We start from the raw sequence: 23680 nt of genomic DNA, 5'->3' as shown, positions 1-23680 counted from the left end.
TCTACGATAACCCCAAGAAGAAAAAATACTACGCTAAGCCCGGTCAATCGTTGCCATCAACCAACATCAACACCAAAGCCGAACATTCATAGTTCGAAGATCATTCATGCTCTGTATCTAATGGGACCAAAAGGGTGTTGTTTACTATGAGCTGCTGAAATCTGGCGATTCCATTATGGGCGATCGGTATCGACTACAATTGATTCGTTTGAGCCATGCATTGCGAGAAAAACGGCCGGAATACAAGCAAAGACATGATAAAGTTATTTTTCTTCATGACAACGCTCGGCCTCATGTCAGTAAAAAAACCGAATATTCACGGCTCCAAGATCATACTCTGTATTTGGTGGGACCAGCTCGGCGTAGGGTATTATGAGCTATTAAAACCGACTGAAACACTCACAGGCGATCGGTATCGAACGCAATTGATGCATTTGAGCCGAGCATTGAAAGACAAACGGCTGCAATACAACGAGAGACACAGCAAAAGTCGTAAAAAAATATTTGGAAACGCTCAAATGGGATGTTTTACTTCACCCACTGTATTCTCCGGACATTGCTCCTTCTGATTACTGGTTGTTCCGAAGGATGCAGGTGCACGATTTGGCAAGTCACCGATTCACTTCTTTCGCAGAAATCGAAAATTGGCTTCAAAATTGGATCGCCTCCAAAGACGAGTCATTTTTTCGAGATGGAATTCGAGAATTGCCTGAGAGATGGGAAAAAGTAGTAACCAGCGATGGACAATACTTTAATCTGTTCATTCATTTTGTTTTGAAATAAATGCATTTTTGAACACAAAAGAACGAAGTATTTGGATTGTTTCGTTCCTTACCATTTTACACAATTCATCATCAGCTCTGAAAAGACCATACTCAACATGTTTGATAAACACATATACTCCTTTCTTTGCTGACGACATTATTAGGTAAGTTGAATTGCTGACCTAATTGCAATACAACTTTGACTTTCTCTGAAATTTCAGTATTACTGAGATTTATTAGCCATTGTTCGTTAGTACTCGTTATTTCAAAATTTGTGTTGAATCTGTCCGGATCAATATTAATCTTATAAGATGATTATATTTCATTAGTCGTCGTATTTTTGGTTGAAATTTTTTTTAATTTTAACGTTGCAATAAAAGTATCAGCATTCATCTCATAGTCTAACAATTGCATTATATTATAGTTAATTTATTATAGTTTATTCTCAATTTTCGATCTTTCTCTACATTTATGACTAGCTCTCAAGTTTTTGATTTTATTGATAATCCTGTTCCTGTTTCCTTTCGCCACATTATGTTGAAATTAGTTTCTTGTCTTCGAAAGAAAGAATTAGATACATTACTTGGTAGAATTTTTTCTATCTGTCTACATATATTGAACATTTCAAATTTTACTCAAGATGTTTATAAGTGTCTTGTAATTCTACCCGTAAGTATTTAAAAATAAAATTGTGTTTAAGTCTATCAATTCTTTCTTTCGAAGAATGGAACAGCTTATTATTATCTTTCCGTGTAAATTTGTACATATGAATAGGAATTAACCGTTCCTTCAGACACGTTTTTAAAAATTGTATTTGTATTCTTATATTCCCATCCAAAATTTCATGAAAAAAACATCTCTCATTTAATTCACACTCTTTTAAGTAATGGTTATCCTCTTAAATTCATATTTTCAACAATGAAAAATAGAATAAAAACCTTGGAAAGTAGAACTAATTTAGATCAAAATCGTGAAGAAAATAATAACGAATGTGATTCTAATGCTAATTCAAAGAAAAAATTTTTCACGATACCATACTTAAGCAAAATATCTAAAAAATTTTCACATATTCAAGTATCAAAAAACTTTCACATATTCATGGCTTTAATATAGCTTATAAATCTATGAATAAAATGAATACATTTATAAAAACTGGAAAAGATCCTTTACTTAAGGATGACCATCGTGGAGTAGTCTACAAAATTAATTGTTTAAATTGTGAATCTTCTTATGTTGGCCAAACAAAAAGGAAATTAAAAACTCATATAAAAGAACATAAGGCTGACATAAGAAAATCCACTTCCGAGATGTCAGTGGTTTCATGTCACCAGTTGAATGAGATGTATGAATTGGATTGGGATAACATAAGAATTTTAGACACAGAACAATCATTAATGAAAAGAAGAATTTCTGAAATGATATACATAAAAGGCCAAATAAGTGGTATCAATAAGCAAAGTGAAACTGAAAATTTGCCTGATGTTTATCTGCCTCTTCTTAAGAAAGATCTCTCTCACACTTAATAAATAATTCTAGAACTTTCTAAACTTTTAACTTATATATATATATAAATAGTGGTAAAATATATGATATGACAAATAACAACACACAATGTCACAACAAATTTCCATCTGTGCAAAGGATGTACTCTTGCTCTTTAGAAGAAAAAGAAGAATTTAAACGACAACGTCATGAAAAACACGCAGAATATCAACGTCGTCGATGTCAATCTATAAAATATGTAATTAAAAATAATAAACTACCTGAAGTAATAACAAACCAAATTATATTGTTAAAACAAAAATGTACAAAATATCAATCCTATTATAGATCACAAAAGAATCAACCTCGTTTAAACATTAAAATTACAACATTAATTGATGAAATAACCATAGAATATTATATTGGTCCCATGAATATATTTTGCATTCATTGTAATGCAAAACACTTTGTAGCAGAAAAAATATCTAACAAAGGCAATTCATTTCATGATTGTTATAATCATGGTGCAGAACCATTACCTGAACTTCCACAATTTCTTCAAAACTTATTCAATAAAGATATCAAGATTGCAAGATCTTGGCAATCATATAAAATTTAACTTTTTTAAATTTATTCGTAATTACAATAGTTCATTTTCATTTGCTTCTTTTAATGCTTATTTAATTAATTTTCAAAACAGACGACCTGGTCCATATTGCTTTAAAATACAAGGACAATTATATTATCAAATTAATACGACATTATATGCCGCACAAAATGAGAGTCCAACTTATGGTCAACTTTTTATTGTAGATTCAAATGAAGCAATAAATCATCATCTTGACCAAAATGAAAACTTAGATTTTATATAATAATACAAAATCTTAAATAAATAATGCGTAAAATTAATGTATTTGCTCAATCGTATCAAATGATAGGTGAAGAATTAGAAAATTAAAAACAATTAGAAATGGAATTTGATAAATTGTTAATTACAAAATGATAATTATTATTTACTTTAAGACCAGGAATAGATCGACATCGATATAATCCTCAAAGAAATGAAGTTGCTGCTGTATTTTCTACTACTGCTGATGGAGAAATTCCAGAATCATACGTTATAATACGTAATAAAAATACCAAAACTTTATAAAAAGTTAGTATTATGGATCCCAAATATTGAACTATGGATATATCCATTGTTTTATCCATATGGTTCTCAAGGATGACACCGTCATTTAACAAAATTAAATAATAATAGACGAATAACTAGAGGACAATAAATAGAGGTTAATATCGCATGGCTAGTCGTAATGAATTGTCTTTTTCAGGACGACATTTATATCAACAATGGCTTGTAGATAATTATGTAAAAATTGGAAAAGATAAAACGGATTATTGAAACTCATCAAAAAGATCATTGCGTTCTGAAACATATCAAGGTTTAATAGATTACATGCAAAATATGGCAAATAACTTGAATGGACATATTGGAAAAGTAGTTATACTTCCTTCTACATTTATTGGATCATGTTACAGAATTATCAAGATGCAATGGCAATTGCATTGTTGCTAAATTTGGTAAATCAGATCTCTTTATAACAATGACTTGTAATCCAAAATGGCGTGAAATCGAAGAAAATCTTTTATATGGTCAATAAGCTTCTGATAGATCTGATATTTGCACTCGTGTTTTTAATATTAAAAAATTTATTTGATAGATTTAATTACTAAACAAAAATTTTTTTATTAAGTAGTAGCATATATATATATATGTTATAGAATTTCAAAAACACATATTCACATGTTAATCACTTTAAAACATAATTTTAAAATAACAACTCCAGAAATTATTGATAAATATATATTTGCCGAAATTCCTGATCCATGTGAGAATCGTAATTTACATGATGATGAAATATATGATTCATGGACCTTGTATGTGGTGACTGTTGAGTAGATGTTCAAAACATTGTCTTAATCATGATGAAATAAGTAATTATATTGAAGCTCATTATGTTGGACGTGTAGAAGCTAGCTGGCGTATACTTGGTGAAAAAATTACAAAATAAAAGTCACGTTATAATACATTTATACCAATACATCTACCTAATGAACAAGATGTAATCATCAAAAATCAAGCTATTAAAGATGCATTAACTTCTGCTTCAAATCAAGTAATGTTAATAGATTATTTTGCATTAAATTTACGCGATAATGAAGCAAGAAAATATTTATATACAGAAATTCCACAATATTATACTTTTAAAAAAGAAAAAATCAGTGGTGTAGAAATATATCACATTGGGTTAAAAAAAGTAATTATTTTAATTGTACAAGTCGAATGTATTCTGTTAGTCCACAAACAATTATTTCATTTATGATTATTGTTACTTACTATTAAAGAAGCTACAAGTTTTAACGATTTAAAAACTGTAAATGAAAAAATGTATCAATCATTTTCAGAGATATGTTTGGCTTTAGGTCTAATTAAAAATGATAATGAATGGAAACGAGCTATAAACGAAGCTTGGATAGATGATGCCACGACAGCTTCGTAAATTATTTGTTTGTATTTTAATGCATTGCCAATCATTACATCCAAAAGAACACTGGGAAAACTTTAAAATAATAATGTCAGAAGGTTATATATGATACTTTGGTGAATTACAAGGACAAAGGAAAGTTTATGCACAAATTAACACTAACTTATTGTTCTACTTATTGCTGAAGGTAAAAGTTTTGCAGATTTTCTACAAATAAAACAATTTAATAGAAAACAATTAATAGAAAATAATAAAGAAGAAGATTATATAACAATTGAACAAGCTATAGAAATAGGTGACGAACAATATAATCAATTAAGCGAAAAACAAATAGAAATAGTTGATTTAATATTAAATAAATTAAATAATAATAATAATCATAGTAACAATTGTTTTTATATTGATGATCCAGATGAAACTGGTAAAACATTTATATACACAATTATTTATTATTTAACTCAAATTCAGAAGAAACGTATATGTACAATGGCTTTTACAGATATCGCAGCAACATTACTTCCCGCTGGAAAAACAGTACATAAAAAAACTTTTGGACCAATTCTATTATTTGCTAATTCATCATCAGCTATTAAAATTCAAATTAAAGAAGCTCAATATTTAAAAGAAGTAGATATTTTTATTTGGGACAAAGCATCAATGGTCTCGATATGCTTTAGATATTATAGATCAAACATTACGTGACATTATGAATAATGATTTACCTTTTGGTGGAAAAATTATTATATTTGGCGGTGATTTTAGACAACTTCTTTCTATTAAAATACGAGGTACTCAAAGTGAAATTTTAAATCTTTCTGTTAAATTTAGTTCTACATGGAAATATTTTATAAACTTTTCTTTAACAAAAAATATGCGAGTTCTTTCAGAAGAAATTGAATTCGCAAAATTTTGTCAGCTATGGATGATGGAAAATTAAATGACTAATGGTAATATACAAATCCCTAAATGTTGTATAGCACCAAGTGATGCAGATATTGTTATAGATACATATCGTGACTTAATATGAAAAAAAGAATTTGATAAAATGACTAAATGTGTAATACTTTCTACAAGAAATGTTGATGTAAATGAAATTAATCAACGAGTTGTTGAATTGTTATTAGGTATACAAATAAATTTCCGCCGTTTGATAAAAGACGGCGCCTCTAGCAAATTATGGTTAAAATTGTCTGATGTAAAACATTATATCGTAAGGTTGGACATCTGTCAACAACATAACCTTGAAATACTAGCGATTTTGTATCAGCATCATATATTTTTTTTGTGCGAAAATGCCGAGTTTTGAGCCGAATAAGCGTCAATTGCGGGAACTTTTGATTTACTTCTTTAATTTGAAGAAATCTGCAGCTGAGGCTCATCGATTGTTTGTAGAAGCATATGGTGAGACTGCCTTAAGTGAGAGAAGTTGTCGTGAATGGTTTCAAAAATTTAAGAACGGTGAATTTGACGTCGAAGACAAAAAACGTAGCGGAAGGCCGAAAGTGTACGACGCGGAATTGGAAGCATTATTGAATGAAGATTCATGTCAAACGCAAAAAGAACTTGCATTTTGACTTACATCAATAAAACATTATGTATCGTTCTTTCACAATAAATACTTAATTTTTGATAAAAAACAGCGGAAACTTATTTGTATACCTAATAAATACAACAGAAGAACGAATTTATACAAAAAATGTAAAAAACGAATGTGGTTATAATTTCAAAAATATGAAAAGAAAGAGCATAAAGAACCACAGCACAAAATGTAGTTAGTGATATTTAATTATTCTTGCATTACAATAAAAACATTAAACGTTTCGGCCACAATCTGGCCATCTTCAGTAAAATTAATAATATTCTTAAGACGCAGAGTTACATCAAGTTGGAATAAAATTCAACCATCGTGTGTTATAATTGTAAAAATCGTGTTTGCATCAAAGCGACGTTGCTTCATATAATAATGTTAGAACATCAGAAGTCATGTAGTGAAAAGTGTAGAACGAGAATTTCCAGATTCTAATTTACAATAATTTATTTTATTATATATTAATATCTTTTAAAACGGAGTATAAAACAAAGGAAACATTACCTGTTTTACAGCAAAATAAATCGATGAATTACAAGTATACTCATTTCACAGATAGAAATTTGTCGTGACACTATGTGTTGTTATTGGTCGTATCACATATTTTTCCGCTATTTATATCCATGAGTCAAATAGTTTAAAAAATTCTAGAATTATTTATTAAGTGCGAGAGAGATCTTTCTTTAGAAGAGGAAGAAAAACATCAGGCAAACTTTCAGTATCACTTTGTTTATTGATCCCACTTATTTGATTTTTAATGTGTATCATTTCTGAAATTCTTCGTTTCATCAATGATTGTTCTGTATCTAAAATTTTTATGTTATCCCAATCAAAATCATGCATTTCATTCACACGGTGACGTGAAACAACTGATATCTCAGAAGTAGATTTCTTAATATCAGTCTTGTGTTCTTTAACTTATTTTCTTAATATCAGTCTTGTGTGGAGTAGTTTATAAAATTAATTGTTTGAATTGCGAATCGTCATATCTTGGCCAAACTAAGAGAAAATTAAAAACTCGTATTAAAGAACACAAGACTGATATTAAGAAATCTACTTCTGAGATATCAGTTGTTTCATGTCACCGTGTGAATGAAATGCATGATTTTGATTGGGATAACATAAAAATTTTAGATACAGAACAATCATTGATGAAACGAAGAATTTCAGAAATGATACACATTAAAAATCAAATAAGTGGGATCAATAAACAAAGTGATACTGAAAGTTTGCCTGATGTTTTTCTTCCTCTTCTAAAGAAAGATCTCTCTCGCACTTAATAAATAATTCTAGAACTTTCTAAACTATTTGACTCATGGATATAAATAGCGGAAAAATATGTGATACGACCAATAACAACACATAGTGTCACGACAAATTTCTATCTGTGAAATGAGTATACTTGTAATTCATCGATTTATTTTGCTGTAAAACAGGTAATGTTTCCTTTGTTTTATACTCCGTTTTAAAAGATATTAATATATAATAAAATAAATTATTGTAAATTAGAATCTGGAAATTCTCATTCTATACTTTTCACTACATGACTTCTGACGTTCTAACATTATTATATGAAGCAGCGTCGCTTTGATGCAAACACGATTTTTACAATTATAACACACGATGGTTGAATTTTATTCCAACTTGATGTAACTCTGCGTCTTAAGAATATTATTAATTTTACTGAAGATGGCCAGATTGTGGCCGAAACGTTTAATGTTTTTATTGTAATGCAAGAATAATTAAATATCGCTAACTACATCTTGTGCTGTGGTTCTTTATGCTCTTTCTTTTCATATTTTTGAATTTATATAAGTATAGATAGCGCTATAAATTGTGGTGATAATGGTGATATTAGTGAATCTTTATTACCAGAATATTTAAATATTTTATCTTTATCATTCCTATCTCCTCATGAATTACGTTTAGGAACCAAATTGTATCATTATATTAATAAGAAATCTTAACATTAGTGGAGGATTTTGTAATGGAATAAGATTAATGATTATAGAACTTGCAGATCACTGAAATATAAAATTTTAACGGGTGAAAAAATAGGAGATATTGTTTTTTTAAATCGGATAACGTTATATTGTGAAAATGTATACCCTTTTACATTTAAAAGAAGACAATTTTCAATCAAGATAGCTTTTGCTATGACAATTAATAAATCAAATATTTGACAGAATAGGAACAGATCTTCGTAAAGATGTTTTTAATCACGGATAACTTAATGTTGTTTTTTCACGAGTCCGCTTTTGGCAAGGATTAAAAGTTTATTTTGGTAATCAACAAATAAACAAACACGTTAAAAATTATGTATATAAAGAAATATATTTATAAATTAAACATATGTTAATTTAGATAACTATATTCTTTAATGCTATTCCATTTCATTATAAAGAAAAGATATAAATAAAATACTCCCAATGTACACACACACGCACGCACGCACACTGGCACGCACGCACGCACGCACGCAGGGTAGCATGAATATAAGGCCCTACTCGTCCCGAGCAGGTAGAGTGGACTAAACTGAATAGAAAAGTTCTCTACCATTTTGCAATGCTCGCAATAATTAACGAGATATTAATGTGTAAAGATAGCCAAATATGCACGTCCTCCCGACGACTTACTATTACCAAAGGTATCACTGAAAGCGCGGGTCGCGAGGAGTGGGGCGACTTACCATCGCGAGCCTTTAAGGGGATGCTGGAGTGTCCTGTTTTATCATTAAATTTTAAAAGCACCTTTCTCATAACTGTGTTTATGGACTAAAAAATCCTTCTCCACAATTAAAGTATCGACAACAACGCAAATCCAGCTACATTTGAATACAAAAAACGAAAGAAAATTAAAGACTTACAGTTTTGTTATCGACTTCTGTAGTCAACACATCACAATATGTGTTACATATAAGAGTTTCAGATCTTGCACATTCATGAAAAGTAGCTGGCGAATTGCGGAAAACCTAAACGAACAATCCCATGCTTTTAGAATAGGAGCGATAGGAGTTTTAGTTTAAGAGAAAGGTGCATCCGAAAATTTCGTTTGTATATTACGTGAAATTGACGTGAAGCCATGAAACTGAGCAGTATTTTAGTTCCGCGATATTCCGACAGCGGCGCTGTCATGAAAAGTGCATCGCTGAAACATAGAAATGATTTGAATTATCGACCTACTCAGGCTCATATTAATCAAAACGTGCTCTGGTCAAAGTTTTTTCTTTTGAGAGGAAAAATAATAATAAAATAAATATGATATTAGTTGTTTCAATTTTGTTGAAATAATTTCTTCCTAAACAAGAAACATACCATATTATTTACATATGAATACAAATGAAGATAATTATTTTAATTACACTGTTCTGTCTTTACATACATTTTATTTAGTAAATTATTGATGCTTATATATATTATAAAATAACATATATATATATATATGTGTGTGTGTGTGTATATGTGTGTGTGTGTGTGTGTGTGTGTGTGTGTGTGTGTGTGTGTGTGTGTGTGTGTGTGTATATATATATATAATTACATATAATAGCATAAATACACACGCGTGTGCGTATGTATGCGTGTGCGCGCGCGCGCGCGTGTGTGTGCGTGTACATATATACAACACATGTTTAAACTTTATTTACTGAATTATTTACACATGCATATATCAAGTTTCGGAACGTGATGTGTTTCGGTTGAGCTTTCTTTCTGCTCGGATGTCGGAATGACAAGCGGCAATCTCGTAGCAGACGTAGCATATAAATGAAATTTTCGAATACACTTTGCTCTTATACTAAAGCTCGTAACTCGTTTCTGCAAGCATAGTATTGTTCTTTGAGCTTTTCTGTAAATCGCCAGCTACTTATGCAAGATCTGAAATTATTGTATACAGCACATTTTTGACTCGACTCGGATGTCGAGTCTTAGTAAGAAGTGCCATTCCTCCTATCGGTCGCGCGCAAACGAAGTAGTATTGCTATTCAACTATAGAAATGGATTGAACCATTGTAAATAAACCAGCAATATATTATCAGCCGGAAACGCCATAATAATATATTTTTGTATATATAGAAATATATATCAGGATTGTTGTTTAGAGAAGGAATCGTGCGTCCTTGCTGCATCGACGATGATGCCAGAATCGATAGAAATCACATTCTTGAATTGCAGAACGAATTGAAACAGAAGTACGACAGAGAAAAAACAAAAAAGGATAGAAACTCCGATTGTAATCGGTGAGACTCCGCATGCCGAGCTGGGCTCGTCGAATGAAACAGCGAGTCTATCCTTCAGAGTCTCTCTCTTTCTCTCTCCTCTCCTCTCCTCTCCTCTCCTCCCCCCCCCCATCTATCTCGCATGTTTCTAGCGACCGAAAATGCTTTCTGAAAAATTTCGGCCGCTCAATATGTATAACTAAGAGGAGAAGGAACATTATAGATAACATATAAGTTTTAATAAATTATGCTAATCCTATATCCCTCCAATTTATATATAATAGCAAAAATAATTTCAAAACACGATAATTTATGGGATATTGATATTTCTATGATTTTCCATGAGACTTATATACCATGTTTAAAGAAATGATTTGCAAGACCTCGGCGTGGTCTCACGCGTAAGATGCGAGATCTGAATGTTAGAGATCTCATGATCAATTCCTTTTTTCTTTTTTCATAATTTTTTTTTTTTAAATAAGTGACATTGTTAACAAACATATATTACAGGCTAAATATATTTTTATTTAATTATTGAAATTATATGTGTATTTCTAAACGTTTTAATTTACCTTTAGAAAAAATCCAAAAAAAAATCATGTTTCTGTAATAATGTAATTACGTCAATCAGTACTTTCTGTGAAATGTTTTTTTTATAATTATCATCCGAAAGAAAATTCTGATAATCAATCAAATCGCAAAAGTGCGATTAACATAATTATAAGGATGATTAATATAATTATAAGGATGATGTCAATATAATTTTATAATTAACAAATCAAAAACTTTTATATGTGCCTTTATATGCATCATACAAATAATTTTTTATTTATCTATTAAAGTGATTCGGTATTCTTCCTATAGTTATTGGAATACATGTTAAATTTTGGATCGACTTTTGAAGCATCGCCTTCTTTCCCCCCGCCGCCGCCGCTCAATGCTCGACGGCTGAGCTGCACCGGATCGCGCGCGGATGTGTATCTCAGGAGCGTTGCACTAAGAAATATGCTCCGTATCTTCTAGCAAATTATCAATCCTTTACTTTCCTTAGTCTTCTGTGATGTCTTCTTTATTCAACATGCCTTCTTTATTCACATGTTGAATAAAGAAGACATCACGGAGTTATTGAAGTTGAATCATTCCAGTTTAAAATTACGCATCTCGTTCTGTATCGACTCTTATTAGTCTTAAATTGATATTATCAGTATTCTATATTAAAAGATATTACATTTTGTGGCACATAAGCGTGGTCAGTAGCTCTTTGAAAGAAAACCGAATGTATCAATGTAATGTATGAAAATAATAAAGTAAATATTTTAAAAGTACATAATATTTAGTAAAATGTATGTACTTATTAATATGATGTTCAATCACTATTATTAAGAAAATAACAATTATGTAAGAAGGAAAATATTTTTATGATAATTTTCATGCTAAAATGTTGTCATGATAATTTTCATGTTGGAAGGCATAATAGCAGCATGTTTCTTATACTGTGAAGCTCCTGAGATGCACGTCCGCGCGCGATCCAGCGGTTTAGCCGTCGATTGTTGAGCGATTGTAAAGGAAAAATAGGCAGCACTTCAGAAATTGGCTCGAAATGTGTAACTAGTTCTGAGCACACTAAAGTACACATATAATTTCTATAATTTTATAAAAATATATTTGGAGTAATATGTTCATTAATAACGTTATTTGTTTAAAAAAAAATTAAGAAAAAAAGGAAAAAGCAGGATTGAACATAGGATCCTCAACATTCTGATCTCGCACCTAACACCCGAGACCACGCTGAGTTTTTGCAGACCGCCTCTATGAACGTGGTACATAAAATACATGGAAAATCGTAAACTATATCTCGTTAACTATCACGTTTTGAAATCATTTTTGCTATTATATATTAATGAGAAAGGTATATGATTAACTCTTTCACTAATATCATGTGAGACTCGTGGTAAAGAAATCGGGCCAAACATAAGTATCATTGATGAGAGCCGTGGTATGTCTATCGGGCCAAACATAAACAATATGTTCCAGGTTGTTAATTATGGCACGCGCCATCGTAACTTAAATCGTAAGGCAAAGGATTAATATAATTTAATAAAAATTATGTATTGTCTAGAATGTCTCTTTCCTCCTTATGATACACGCCAAGCGACCGAGATCGTCGAGAAAATATTTTCGGTCGCTAGAAACAAGCGACCACAGAGAGAAGGACAGAGACAGACTCATTGTTTTGCTAGCGGGCCCAGTTCGGCGTGTCCACGCGGAGACTCACCGATTACAATCGGAGCTTCTATTCGTTTGTTTTTTCTCTGTCTCGCTCTATCGAAATAACAGAAATTGAAAGAATTTTAAATCACGAACACGGTTGCCAGTTCTCCGTTTTTTTTTTTGACAGACTTCGGTTTCTTGGACTAATATTCAATACTCCAGCAGATGTGAAAATCTTCAATTTTTGTCGTCTGCTGGAGTATTAAATATTAGTCCAAGCAACCGAAGTCTGGCAAAAAAAAAACGGAGAGCTGGCAACCTTGTTTGTGAATTAAAATTCTTTCATTTTCTTTTTATTAAATTATATTAATCATATATTTTTCTCATTAACGTAGCAAAAATGCAAATGCAAAAATGATTTCAAAACGTAAACATTGATGAGATATACAATAGTTTATGACTTTCCGTGCACTATATGTATCGCGTTCGTCGAGATGATCTGCAAGAACTCAGCGTGGTCTCGGGCGTTGGGTGCAAGATCAGAATATTGGAGATCTTATGTTCGATTCTGCTTTTTCCTTTTTTAATTTTTATTTAATAAATAATGTTATTAATAAACATATTACTCCAAATATACTTTTTATAAAATTTCAGAAATTATATACGTGTACTTCAATGTGCTCGAAATTAGTTGCGCATTTCGAGCCGATTTCTGAAATGCTGCCTACTTTTCCTTCACAACCGCTCGATGCTTGACGGCCGAACCGCTCACGCGTGGACGTGTATCTCAAGAGTGTCATAGTATAAGAAATATGCTGCGACCATACCTTCCAGCAAATTGTCATGAAAATATTTTCCTTCCTAATATTGTATTTTCTTAATAATAGTGATTGAACATCATATTAATAACTTAATGCATTTTACTAAATGTAATGTACTTTTAAAATATTACTTTATTATTTTTATGATACATACAGTTTCAAAGAGTTACTGATCACGTTTTTGTGCCACAGAATGTAATATAAAATTTTACTTTACCGCATCATACATCTGGTCATCTATTTGTATTTTTTTTTAGTGGAATAAACCTGGAGAATACACTTAAATGACGTATCAATAATAGAACTTCAAAGATAATAGAGAGTTTTTTTACAATAACGTGGATTTAGATACGGTGAACGCCTTTTCTTAATTAGTCGCTAAAGAAAAGATAATGTGATCATGATATCGATTATGTATCTTTTTTCTTAGAGTGATAAATACAAATTTTTTTATGTATGTGTATATATATATATATGTATATATATATACCGGGTGTCTCAGAGCACCCGTACCACCCTTTTAAAAGGTAGGGATGTGTTTGTACAAAAAAATGGTTCAGACAAAATTTGCAGGATTTCGGGAGATCTATCTGATGGTGACCTTGAATTTGACCTTGAGGTCGACCTTGGGCATAACTCAAGGTCAAAGTACCGTTTTACAAATGTAAACCCTTATTCATGACATCACAAATGAAAATAGCGGAAAATTTTACGTCCGAATACGTTATCAAGCCTAGGTCAAAATTACCCTTAGAGGTCATGTGGAGGTCAAGTTACTTTTAGAGCACCCGTACCAACCTTCTAAAAGATATGGATGTGTTTGTACAAAAAATAGTTCAAACAATACTAGGTATTTACATAGCTATGATGCATCCATCTGCTGGTGAATTTGAATTCTACCTTTAGATTCATTTGTAGTCGTGTACATCGATTTTTAAAGATTCCTAATTATCAAGATCTTGAACAGTCGATGCCGCCTGTGTCAGCGTTACCCAAGATGTACCACGTGGAGGTCACAAGGTCGGACTTACACCTCGTCGGGGTGCTTTTTTAAGGTGGTTCCCCTTGCCGTCACCTTTGTTCGTACGCATGTGTTCAGTCTAGATTTTCGAAGTGTCCTCCACGTGCATGTATGCAGGCTGTTATTCTTCGTTGAAAATCATCCGTCACCCGACGAATTTCGACAGGATCTAGAGACTGAATGACTTCTCGAATTCTGTTCTTCATGTCTTTTGAAGTCGTAGGTCGTTCGCGGTATACGAGGTCTTTTATTCTTCCCCACAAATAAAAATCCAAAATTGTAAGATCCGGTGATCGTGGTGGCCAGTTATGTGGATCATATTTACCTATCCATTGGCCGCGAAATATGCGGTTCAGTTGTTGACGAGCAATGACAGACGTGTGGACATCCATCCTGTTGAAACCACATATTTAGACGTAGTTGAAGTGGAATATCTTCAAGTAAACGAGTTCGTTTTCGAGTAAATCGACATACAGAAAACGGTTTAGATTTTCTTCAAAGAAAAATGGTCCGACGATATGCGTATCAACAATTCCGCACCAAACATTGACTTTCCAGATACGTTGATGATCGATTTCTCGATACCAATGTGGATTCTCTTGCGCCCAATAACGGAGATTATGTGTTCACTTCGCCGTCACTTTTGAAGGTGCACCTCATCAGAAAACAAGATACTTCTATGGAAAGTAGGTAATTGTTGAGTAATCCAATTACAGAATATCAGTCTTGAAGAGAGTAATTTTAAGATGACACACTTAAAAGCTTGTGTACAAAAATCATCTTAACCCGCTACATTAACACTTACCTTAGTTGGTTGGGTGCTCACTTCATCTTGTCTTAGTTGGCTGGGTGCTCACTTCATCTTGTCTTAGTTGGCTGGGTGCTCACTTCATCATAAAAAATAAAAAGAAAACAAAAAAACACAAAAAAATTTTTTAAACAAAAAAAAACAATAAAATAAAAAAAGTTAAAAAAAATGAGATATAAATCGTACTTAGGAGTCTCCCCGTGGCACATCCTGGGTATACCTTACTTTTTCAGATATAGCAGATCCTAGACGTTATCAGCAACACAAAACCTAGATTCAAATTAAAGGAAAATTCAATAATTTTTTTTTTAATTCATCCACCATATTGGATCCGCCATCTTCAATTTTTGAAAACGGACTTCAGATTCGTAATCAGTGACCACGAAAACCCCCAGATACCAATTTGCAGAAAAATTCAATAGTTTTTTCAAATTTCGTCAGCCATATTGGATCCACCATCTTGAATTTTTGAAAATCGACTTCAAAATCGTAATCAGCGACCCCGAAAACTCCTAGATACCAATTTACAGGAATTTCCATTGACAATGTCAACTTGACGTTTAACTGACCTTCAAGGGCATGGGCAAGGTCATGATCAAAGTCACAGGCGGACGTAAAATTTTCCGCTGTTTCCATTCGTGTGGTCAAAAATATGTGTTCCTATTTAAAAAAGTAAATTTGACTTTGAAATGATATTCACGGTCAAGGTCAAATCTCAGGTCACGATTGAATAGCCAGGAAAAAAAACCTAAGACTTTTGTCTGAAACTTTTTTCCCCAAAGTGCATTCCTCCACAGTTATTTGGCCGTTTCCATACTTTTGGATCACCCTGTATATCTAATATAGAAAATTGTATGTACATTATACTATGATAATTCTAACATTGTGTAACATATAACAAGACATTATTAGTGAATATAAATTATAATTATATTTTATATGTATTATAATATACATATACACAATAATGTACAAAATATAATTTTAATATTGCATATATTATTAATTCACTAACATGTTTATGTCTTCACTAATGTGTCAATAATAGTATAATATTTTTTGTGTTATTGTGTATATACACATATATTATAATACACATAAAATGTAATTGTAATTCGTATTCATGAATGTCTTTTTATATACAACGTTAGAATTACATTTTATATATCATTATACACATTATAATATAAAATTTTAATATTACATAAACATGGACATAGAGAATATCTGCATAAATATCCATGTGTATATATATTATGATATTCATTTATGATAATATATTATCGTAACCTAAAATGGCATTGGATGTAAGAAAAAAGTGCTATTACTGCTTCGTATCGATATATTTATTAATTAAAAATCTGTATTTTATGTATATTACAGACTTTTAGTACTGGTGATATATATTAGAACACGGCCTACATTGCATGTGTATATAATACAACTAAATACGTATATAATGCAACTAAATTTCTAAGGTCCGATTCTACAAATATAAGATTAACTTCAATTATGTTTATTTTTTTTTCAATTCTAAAATTGGAAAATTTTCCAAAATAAATCTTACATTGTGACCATTGGGACCGACCCTAATACACGTCCCTGTTAAGATGGTAATGTAGGAAACGGAATAAAAATATCGATAATTAATCGATCGAATTTCCTGCATGATCATATTAACTTCAGAGGGCGTAAGCAGCTTATACATTGGAAATGAAAACCTGTAATATCGACCTTGATCAAGTTCGGCCTTCGCTCCAGCATCCCCTTAAGCTCGAATGGCGCGACGCGTTTGCTAGGCCATCTCTGCTTCTCACGACCCGCGTGCCGTGCGCTCGGTGGGCCGTACCTTCGGCAATAGTAAGTCATATTCGGCTATCTTTAAACGTTAATATCTCGTTAATCATTGCAGAATAATAGATTTTCTACTTAGTTTAGTCCACTCTACCTGCTCGGGACGAGTGGGGCCGTATATTCATGCTACCCTATACGTATATATATATATATATATGATATATGATATATACTTAATAAACATAGCGGATTTCTGCTAAACTAATAAGCGCATGTGATTGATTTTATTATGAACTTGTTACTCATAGAGTGAAATATCAATTAACAATAATATAACATCAATGTTATAATTTCCCATTTAACAATATGAATAATACAACACATGTATTAGGATAAGGTCGTCTATTATGGGATAGGTTCCCAATATGAGATAGCGGGATTTCTGCTAAACTAATAAGCGCATGTAGTTGATTTTATGAACTTGTTACTCATAGAGTGAAACATATTTAGTAGAAAACTCATTATCAGATTATGTGTGTAGTAGTTGTGAAAATAGATTTTTGAAATTGGATGTTGTCGAATTTTATTGAGGTTAGTCTTCTTGTTTTTTTATATAATAAATAAATATTTGGTAATAAAATCTGTATACAGAATAAGGTCGTATTAATAAGAAAACACGTAATATAATGATTTGTTTAACTGTAAAGATTAGATTTGGTGATCATGAAACCGCAAGGCAAGAAATCATAATATGAGATACTCAAGGTATATTCCTAGTTATATGAGAGCATCTAAATGATTCAATATCTCAAAGCATATTATTGAATGATATGTTAAAAATGACGATTCTATTGTTAAGATCACTCACACACACATACACACACACATCAAAAATTATATAATTATTATGTATAACATTCTCAACTTCTTTGTTCCTACTTGTATGTAATGTAAAAGCATGTATAAAAAGTTTATCTTTATTTTTTCCTTAGTTTTCTGTTATGAGATATCACCTCATACAAGAAAACCTTTGTATCTCATAATAGGAATTCATTTTTTGAATGAGCAAAATCAGCACTTTCGATTAAAAAATTTCACATACAACAAAGTATAACTACTATCGATCGCTAATTTTTTTTTAGGTGATAAATCTTGAATATATCTCATAAAATTAACACGAAAATAGGAGTTAAGGTCAAATTAAATAAATTTTACATTACAACAATTAAGTAAATTTTACATTATTATAAGTCTTTAAAAAAAGGTATCTCATATTAGGCGACTTTATCCTATATTGTATTTCTATTGTTTAGTAGGAAATTAATGCTAATATTATATAATTACATAATATAGTGTAATATTATATTATTAAATGATATTTCTACAATATAAGGATATATTCTATTATATATTAATAATATATATTGATTATAAAATTTATTATTAAATATATTATTTATTAAAAAATAAACGTGTTAAGAAAACCTCCAAAAATTCTTCAAATATTCATTGAATAATATATACTATAGAAAGTGGATTAAGCCTATAGTGGGGAAACCATTATAAAAAAACGCATCAAGAGACGCGGTAATGTCTCCAGTCATGTTAAAAAAAAAGTAAAAGACATAAAGACACTACAAGTCTCTTATCCTGAGCCATCAAAGTTCATTTTTTGGGAGTACAGAACTATTAAAATATAAAAAATTTTGAATCGCACGTAACATATCCTGAAAGGCGGCATCGCCATGAGTAATTTGAGCTAAAAAATATAAAAAGGTCAAGCCGTTCTGGACATACAAATGGTCAAAAAGTAATAATTTTCATTAAAAATGAAGTAATATCTCCTTCTCCTTTTTTTCTGTCCGCAGTCACATGTATCTCTCTTCTCTCTCACCTTCATTCACATCTTTCCCAACTTCAACCTACTCTCCTCTCTCCTCCTCCCCCACCACTCATCACACCACTCCTCTCTCATTCTCTTTCGTCCTCTCTCACTCCCTTTCGTCTTCTCTCACCCTTGCCTGCTGAAAGTGTCCGATGGTCACTCAAGGTCATATTAATTTTTTTGTATAACTTCGTAACGCGTCATGGGTGACTGCTACAAATCTTCCAAAGGTTGTTCGGTGTGTTTAACTTCATAATGTCAGGGTCATCGGAGGTGAATGGTCTATTTTAATTTTAATAGCTTCTCAATAGGCAACGGTCGCCTGTTGAAAGTGTCCGATGGTCATTCTGGATCGTGACTTTAATAATATGAATAAGGATCATTTTAATTTTTTTAGATAGCTTTGTGGGTGACTGATACAATTTTTCAAAGATTGTTCAGTGTGATGATCTTCATAAAGTGTGGGAGGGTCATGGTCATCAGAGGTGAATTGTCCTTCGATGATCACTAAGAGTCAATATCTTGACTATATATGTCATGATCAGCGTCATCAAACTTGAATTCCATATTTCATTTTTAATAACTTCTTAACGTGAGATGGGTGACTACTTAATCTTACGAAGGTTGCAGGAAATGTAATGAGAAGACAACTATTATATACCGCAGGTCTATGTGTTAATAAGTAATAATTCCAGATTGAAAAAAGGAATAAAATTAAGTAAAAGTTTCCGAAATATGATGAAAAGGCTATCCAAAGTTTGCATATAATTATAAAGAACTAAGCCAAATTAAAAATAATAAACAGCGTTTTGAGCCCGATTAGGTCAATCTCAATATATATTACAATTACAAAGTGACAAGTATATATATGTTTAAAATAGATCGATTTTAAAACTTGTCGATAAAGAAATAAAAATAATATTTGTATAGACTTCTAGTGGATGTGTACTGATGGATATTATCGCAACCTGTCGTTATACAACTAACAATACGTCCTAGTTGATGTAGTGTGTGTCATTATGAATATATACTTAAAATAAAAAATGGGCCCCTCCACTCTTGTGAGAACATAACTATATTTTCTTCATCTTTCCGATTTTAATACAACCTTTAATATTTATTTCGATTGCAATAAAATGAGTTTTTAATATTATATGAATATACTTTTTTTTTGTTTGCGATGAGGAGAAAAATCTTCACATTAGCCAGGACGCCCCTTACCCAGGACGCTCTCAAAGGAAAGTCCAACAGAATGAGACACCCAGGAGTCGGTCTCCTGATTGTGCAGGATTCGATGAGTCTGCATCCCTCCTGTAAGGAAGGACATCATCGCCTACCTACTAAAAGACTCCCCCTATTCATCTCCCTATCTCCGCAAGACCACATTGGGCACACCATCGGGCACTGTCTACCCGAAATTTCATCAGGATGCATCCAAGTCGTGGAGTAATACGCTCCCCCTGGTCCGGTATACTACTTAAAGCTAGAATCCTATCTCATATTATATTGAATACTATCCTAAATATGTACATTATATATATATTTTTACACATAATTGTCATCAAACCCCAGACAGGCCCGAGCTGTCCCTCCCTTTGCTTCTTCAGGATCTGACGTTCCCACTCGGTCCACTCCTTCTTGCACATGACGGCTTCGCAGAAATCCTCGAGAGCCGTCCAACACGCAGCGCATAGCCGCCTTGACAATGGAACCATATGTCCTGTCGAGCCCCAAAAGTGACGTCCTCTCCGCAGCCCAAGATGGGCAAAACAGCGTGTGCATCGCCATATCCGTAGTCGCACGACAATGCGCACAAATCGGCGACCCGTTACGCTATATTTCAAAAAGGTAGGCCTGAAACACCTATGACCCATTAAAATCTGAATCAGATTGTATGAATATATTAAAAATAAAGAATGGGTCCCTTCATCGCTCATTCTCGTAAGAGCGTAACTACATTTTCTTCGTCTCTCCGATTTTAACACGATCTTTGACATAGAGATTTGACATAGAGATGGAAGATTTTTTGGTTGATTCCTTAAATCATCGTATTCCAATCATTGTTTTGGATTATTTTGGAAGCTCGTTGCCGTAAAGTGTCCACTTTCACTCCAAGAGGGAAGAGCCTTAGAAATGCAGCGCAAAAATAAAAAATGTTTAAAAATAGTAGCGCATAAAGCAGAGAATTATTTTACATAGTCAGAGTATTTAATTTTGCAATCTTAACGACTTAGAGGTGAATATGTCTGTTCGCTCCAAGAGGGAAACGCCTTAAAAGTTGCAGATTATAGTTCGGCTATCAAGTTGGGAGGGGAATATGGACATACAATTTATTGGAAAAAAAATCAGAGTTTTTAAACTTAACAAAATCAACACAACAAAGTCGGAGAAATGCATTATAGACTTTGCAATGATAGATTCCAATAAGCCCTTAGCGTCATTAACGAATTGATATTCTGGAATTACGAGCAATTACTTTTTTATTGTACAGGCTAGTATAAATTTCAAATCAAATTTCAATAAACGACTTTTATGTTTTGTGCATTAACATATCGTACTTATTTTCTAAAATGAAATTGTAATCTGTTTTAATCTGTTCTTTTATTTGTATGTATGTATGTTCGTTTTAAACTCACACCTTCAATAACATATGAGTATTATTCAATAACTTTTCGTTGTAATATATTATATTAAATTTAGATAATATATATACCTTATGTATGTTCACTTTAAACTGGCACCTTCAATAATATATCAGTTACTTGTCAACAATATAAAGGGTGTCTCAAAATGATCTGACATTTTAAATTGCGCGCTATTTTTTTTGCAGCGAACGTAACGTACTAACCTTTAACAACTGGCATCAGGAAGTATTGAGGTTTAGTCATGGAGAATTACATGATCGAGCAACGCATAGAAATTGTGAAAATCCACTACAAATATAGTGAATGGTCGTGTTATTTCGCGCCGCGGCGATGTGAAGTGGCCACCAAGATCGTGCGATTTGACGCCATTGGACTTCTTTCTTTGAGGTTTTCTGAAAGGAAAAGTGTATGCCAATGATCCACAGACCATTCCGGAGTTGAAGGAAGAAATTAGACGTACCATTAATGAAATTAGTCCGCAATTATGCCAAAATGTCATTGAAAATTTTGTCAAAAGAATGAACGTTTGCAAACAGAGTCGAGGCGGCCATTTATCGGATATTGTGTTCCACATATAACCTCCATGTTTGTACTTTATATTAAACTAAAAACATGTATACTTTTCAAATAAATAATATGTTTTATTAATACATTAAAATGTCAGGTCATTTTGAGACATCCTTTATATTGTTATGTATCATTTAAATTTTTAAAGGTATAAATTTTTTAGGATACACTTTATATGTATGTGCACTTTGAACTGGCACCTTTATTAATATATCAGTTACTTGTCATGGTAATATATTATCAAATAATCATTTAAATTTTTAAAAGTTTACATTTTTGAGAATACGCTTTATGTATGTTCACTTTAAATTAGGACCTTGAATAAAATATCAGTTACTTTTCATGGTAATATATATGGTATTGTATAATATATTGTATATTGTTAGATAACATATTATCAGAAAATCATTTACATTTTTAAGAATACGCTTTATGTATGTTTACTTTGAACTGGGACCTTGAATAATCAGTTTTCATGGTAATATATATTGTTAGATAATCATTTAAATTTTGAAGGTTTACATTTTTGAAGATCTGTTTTTGCACATGGCCTGACCTTTTCATTTGTCATATGATCTATCGCAAGGCGATATGGAAATGATAATATTATAAAATTTTCTCATACTTTTATTATATATATATATATATATATATATATATATATATATATATAATTATATATTACTCATGTAATACAAAGTGAATCAAGCATGAAAACCAATCAACAACACGGAAAACTATCAACAATCAATATAATCAATACAACCTTTAAACTGTAACGCTTGAAAAAAATCACATTATTAACGACGGTTTAACAAACCACTATTATGTTTCTATGCTTATCACATCAATTTTATAAGTTCTTTATAATGAAAAAATATATATCTTTAATTATTCTGAATACTTGTAGATGGAAGAAAGGAGAAAAAACTGTTTTAATATGAAAGGTAACAAAAATAAATCTTATATACGAAAGATAAAATATATTTAAATGATGACAAACAATGAAATGAGAAAAAATAATCTTTCTTACAATATTTAATAAATAGGAGCAAAAATGTATAAAATTTCATTATATTTAAATGTATTTCATTTTCAATTAACTTATATTAATTAATTTTATATTAATTAATTTTCGTTCTAACGTTTATATTGTATGCAAAAAAGAAGAAGTTAAAAAAAATGGAAAGCAAAGAAAATTAATATTATTAAATCAATTGTTTATTGATTACTTTACTTTACTTTATATACATAATTTTTTTTTCTTGTAGCATAGAAAATATAAATTTAATTCATTTTATATATTAAAAAAAAGCGATTATTATTTGTGAAAAA

At 31.3% G+C, this 23680-nt stretch overlaps 1 long non-coding RNA gene across 1 annotated transcript; it reads left to right on the top strand.

The window, feature by feature from the left end:
• The first annotated feature begins 17446 nt into the window (after nt 1-17446).
• On the top strand, nt 17447-22436 carry LOC147910854 (uncharacterized). Its single transcript, XR_015545629.1, has 2 exons — nt 17447-20981; nt 21964-22436. It is a non-coding gene; the product is annotated as an uncharacterized LOC147910854 (long non-coding RNA).
• The last annotated feature ends 1244 nt before the right edge of the window (nt 22437-23680 follow it).

Source organism: Acromyrmex echinatior, chromosome 1 (genome assembly GCF_024713525.1).
Source record: "Acromyrmex echinatior isolate Ae372 chromosome 1, ASM2471352v2, whole genome shotgun sequence".
NCBI classification, from domain to species: Eukaryota; Metazoa; Arthropoda; class Insecta; order Hymenoptera; family Formicidae; genus Acromyrmex; species Acromyrmex echinatior.
The sequence above is the reverse complement of the archived record's forward strand: the minus strand, read 5'-3'. Positions and strand labels throughout refer to the sequence as shown.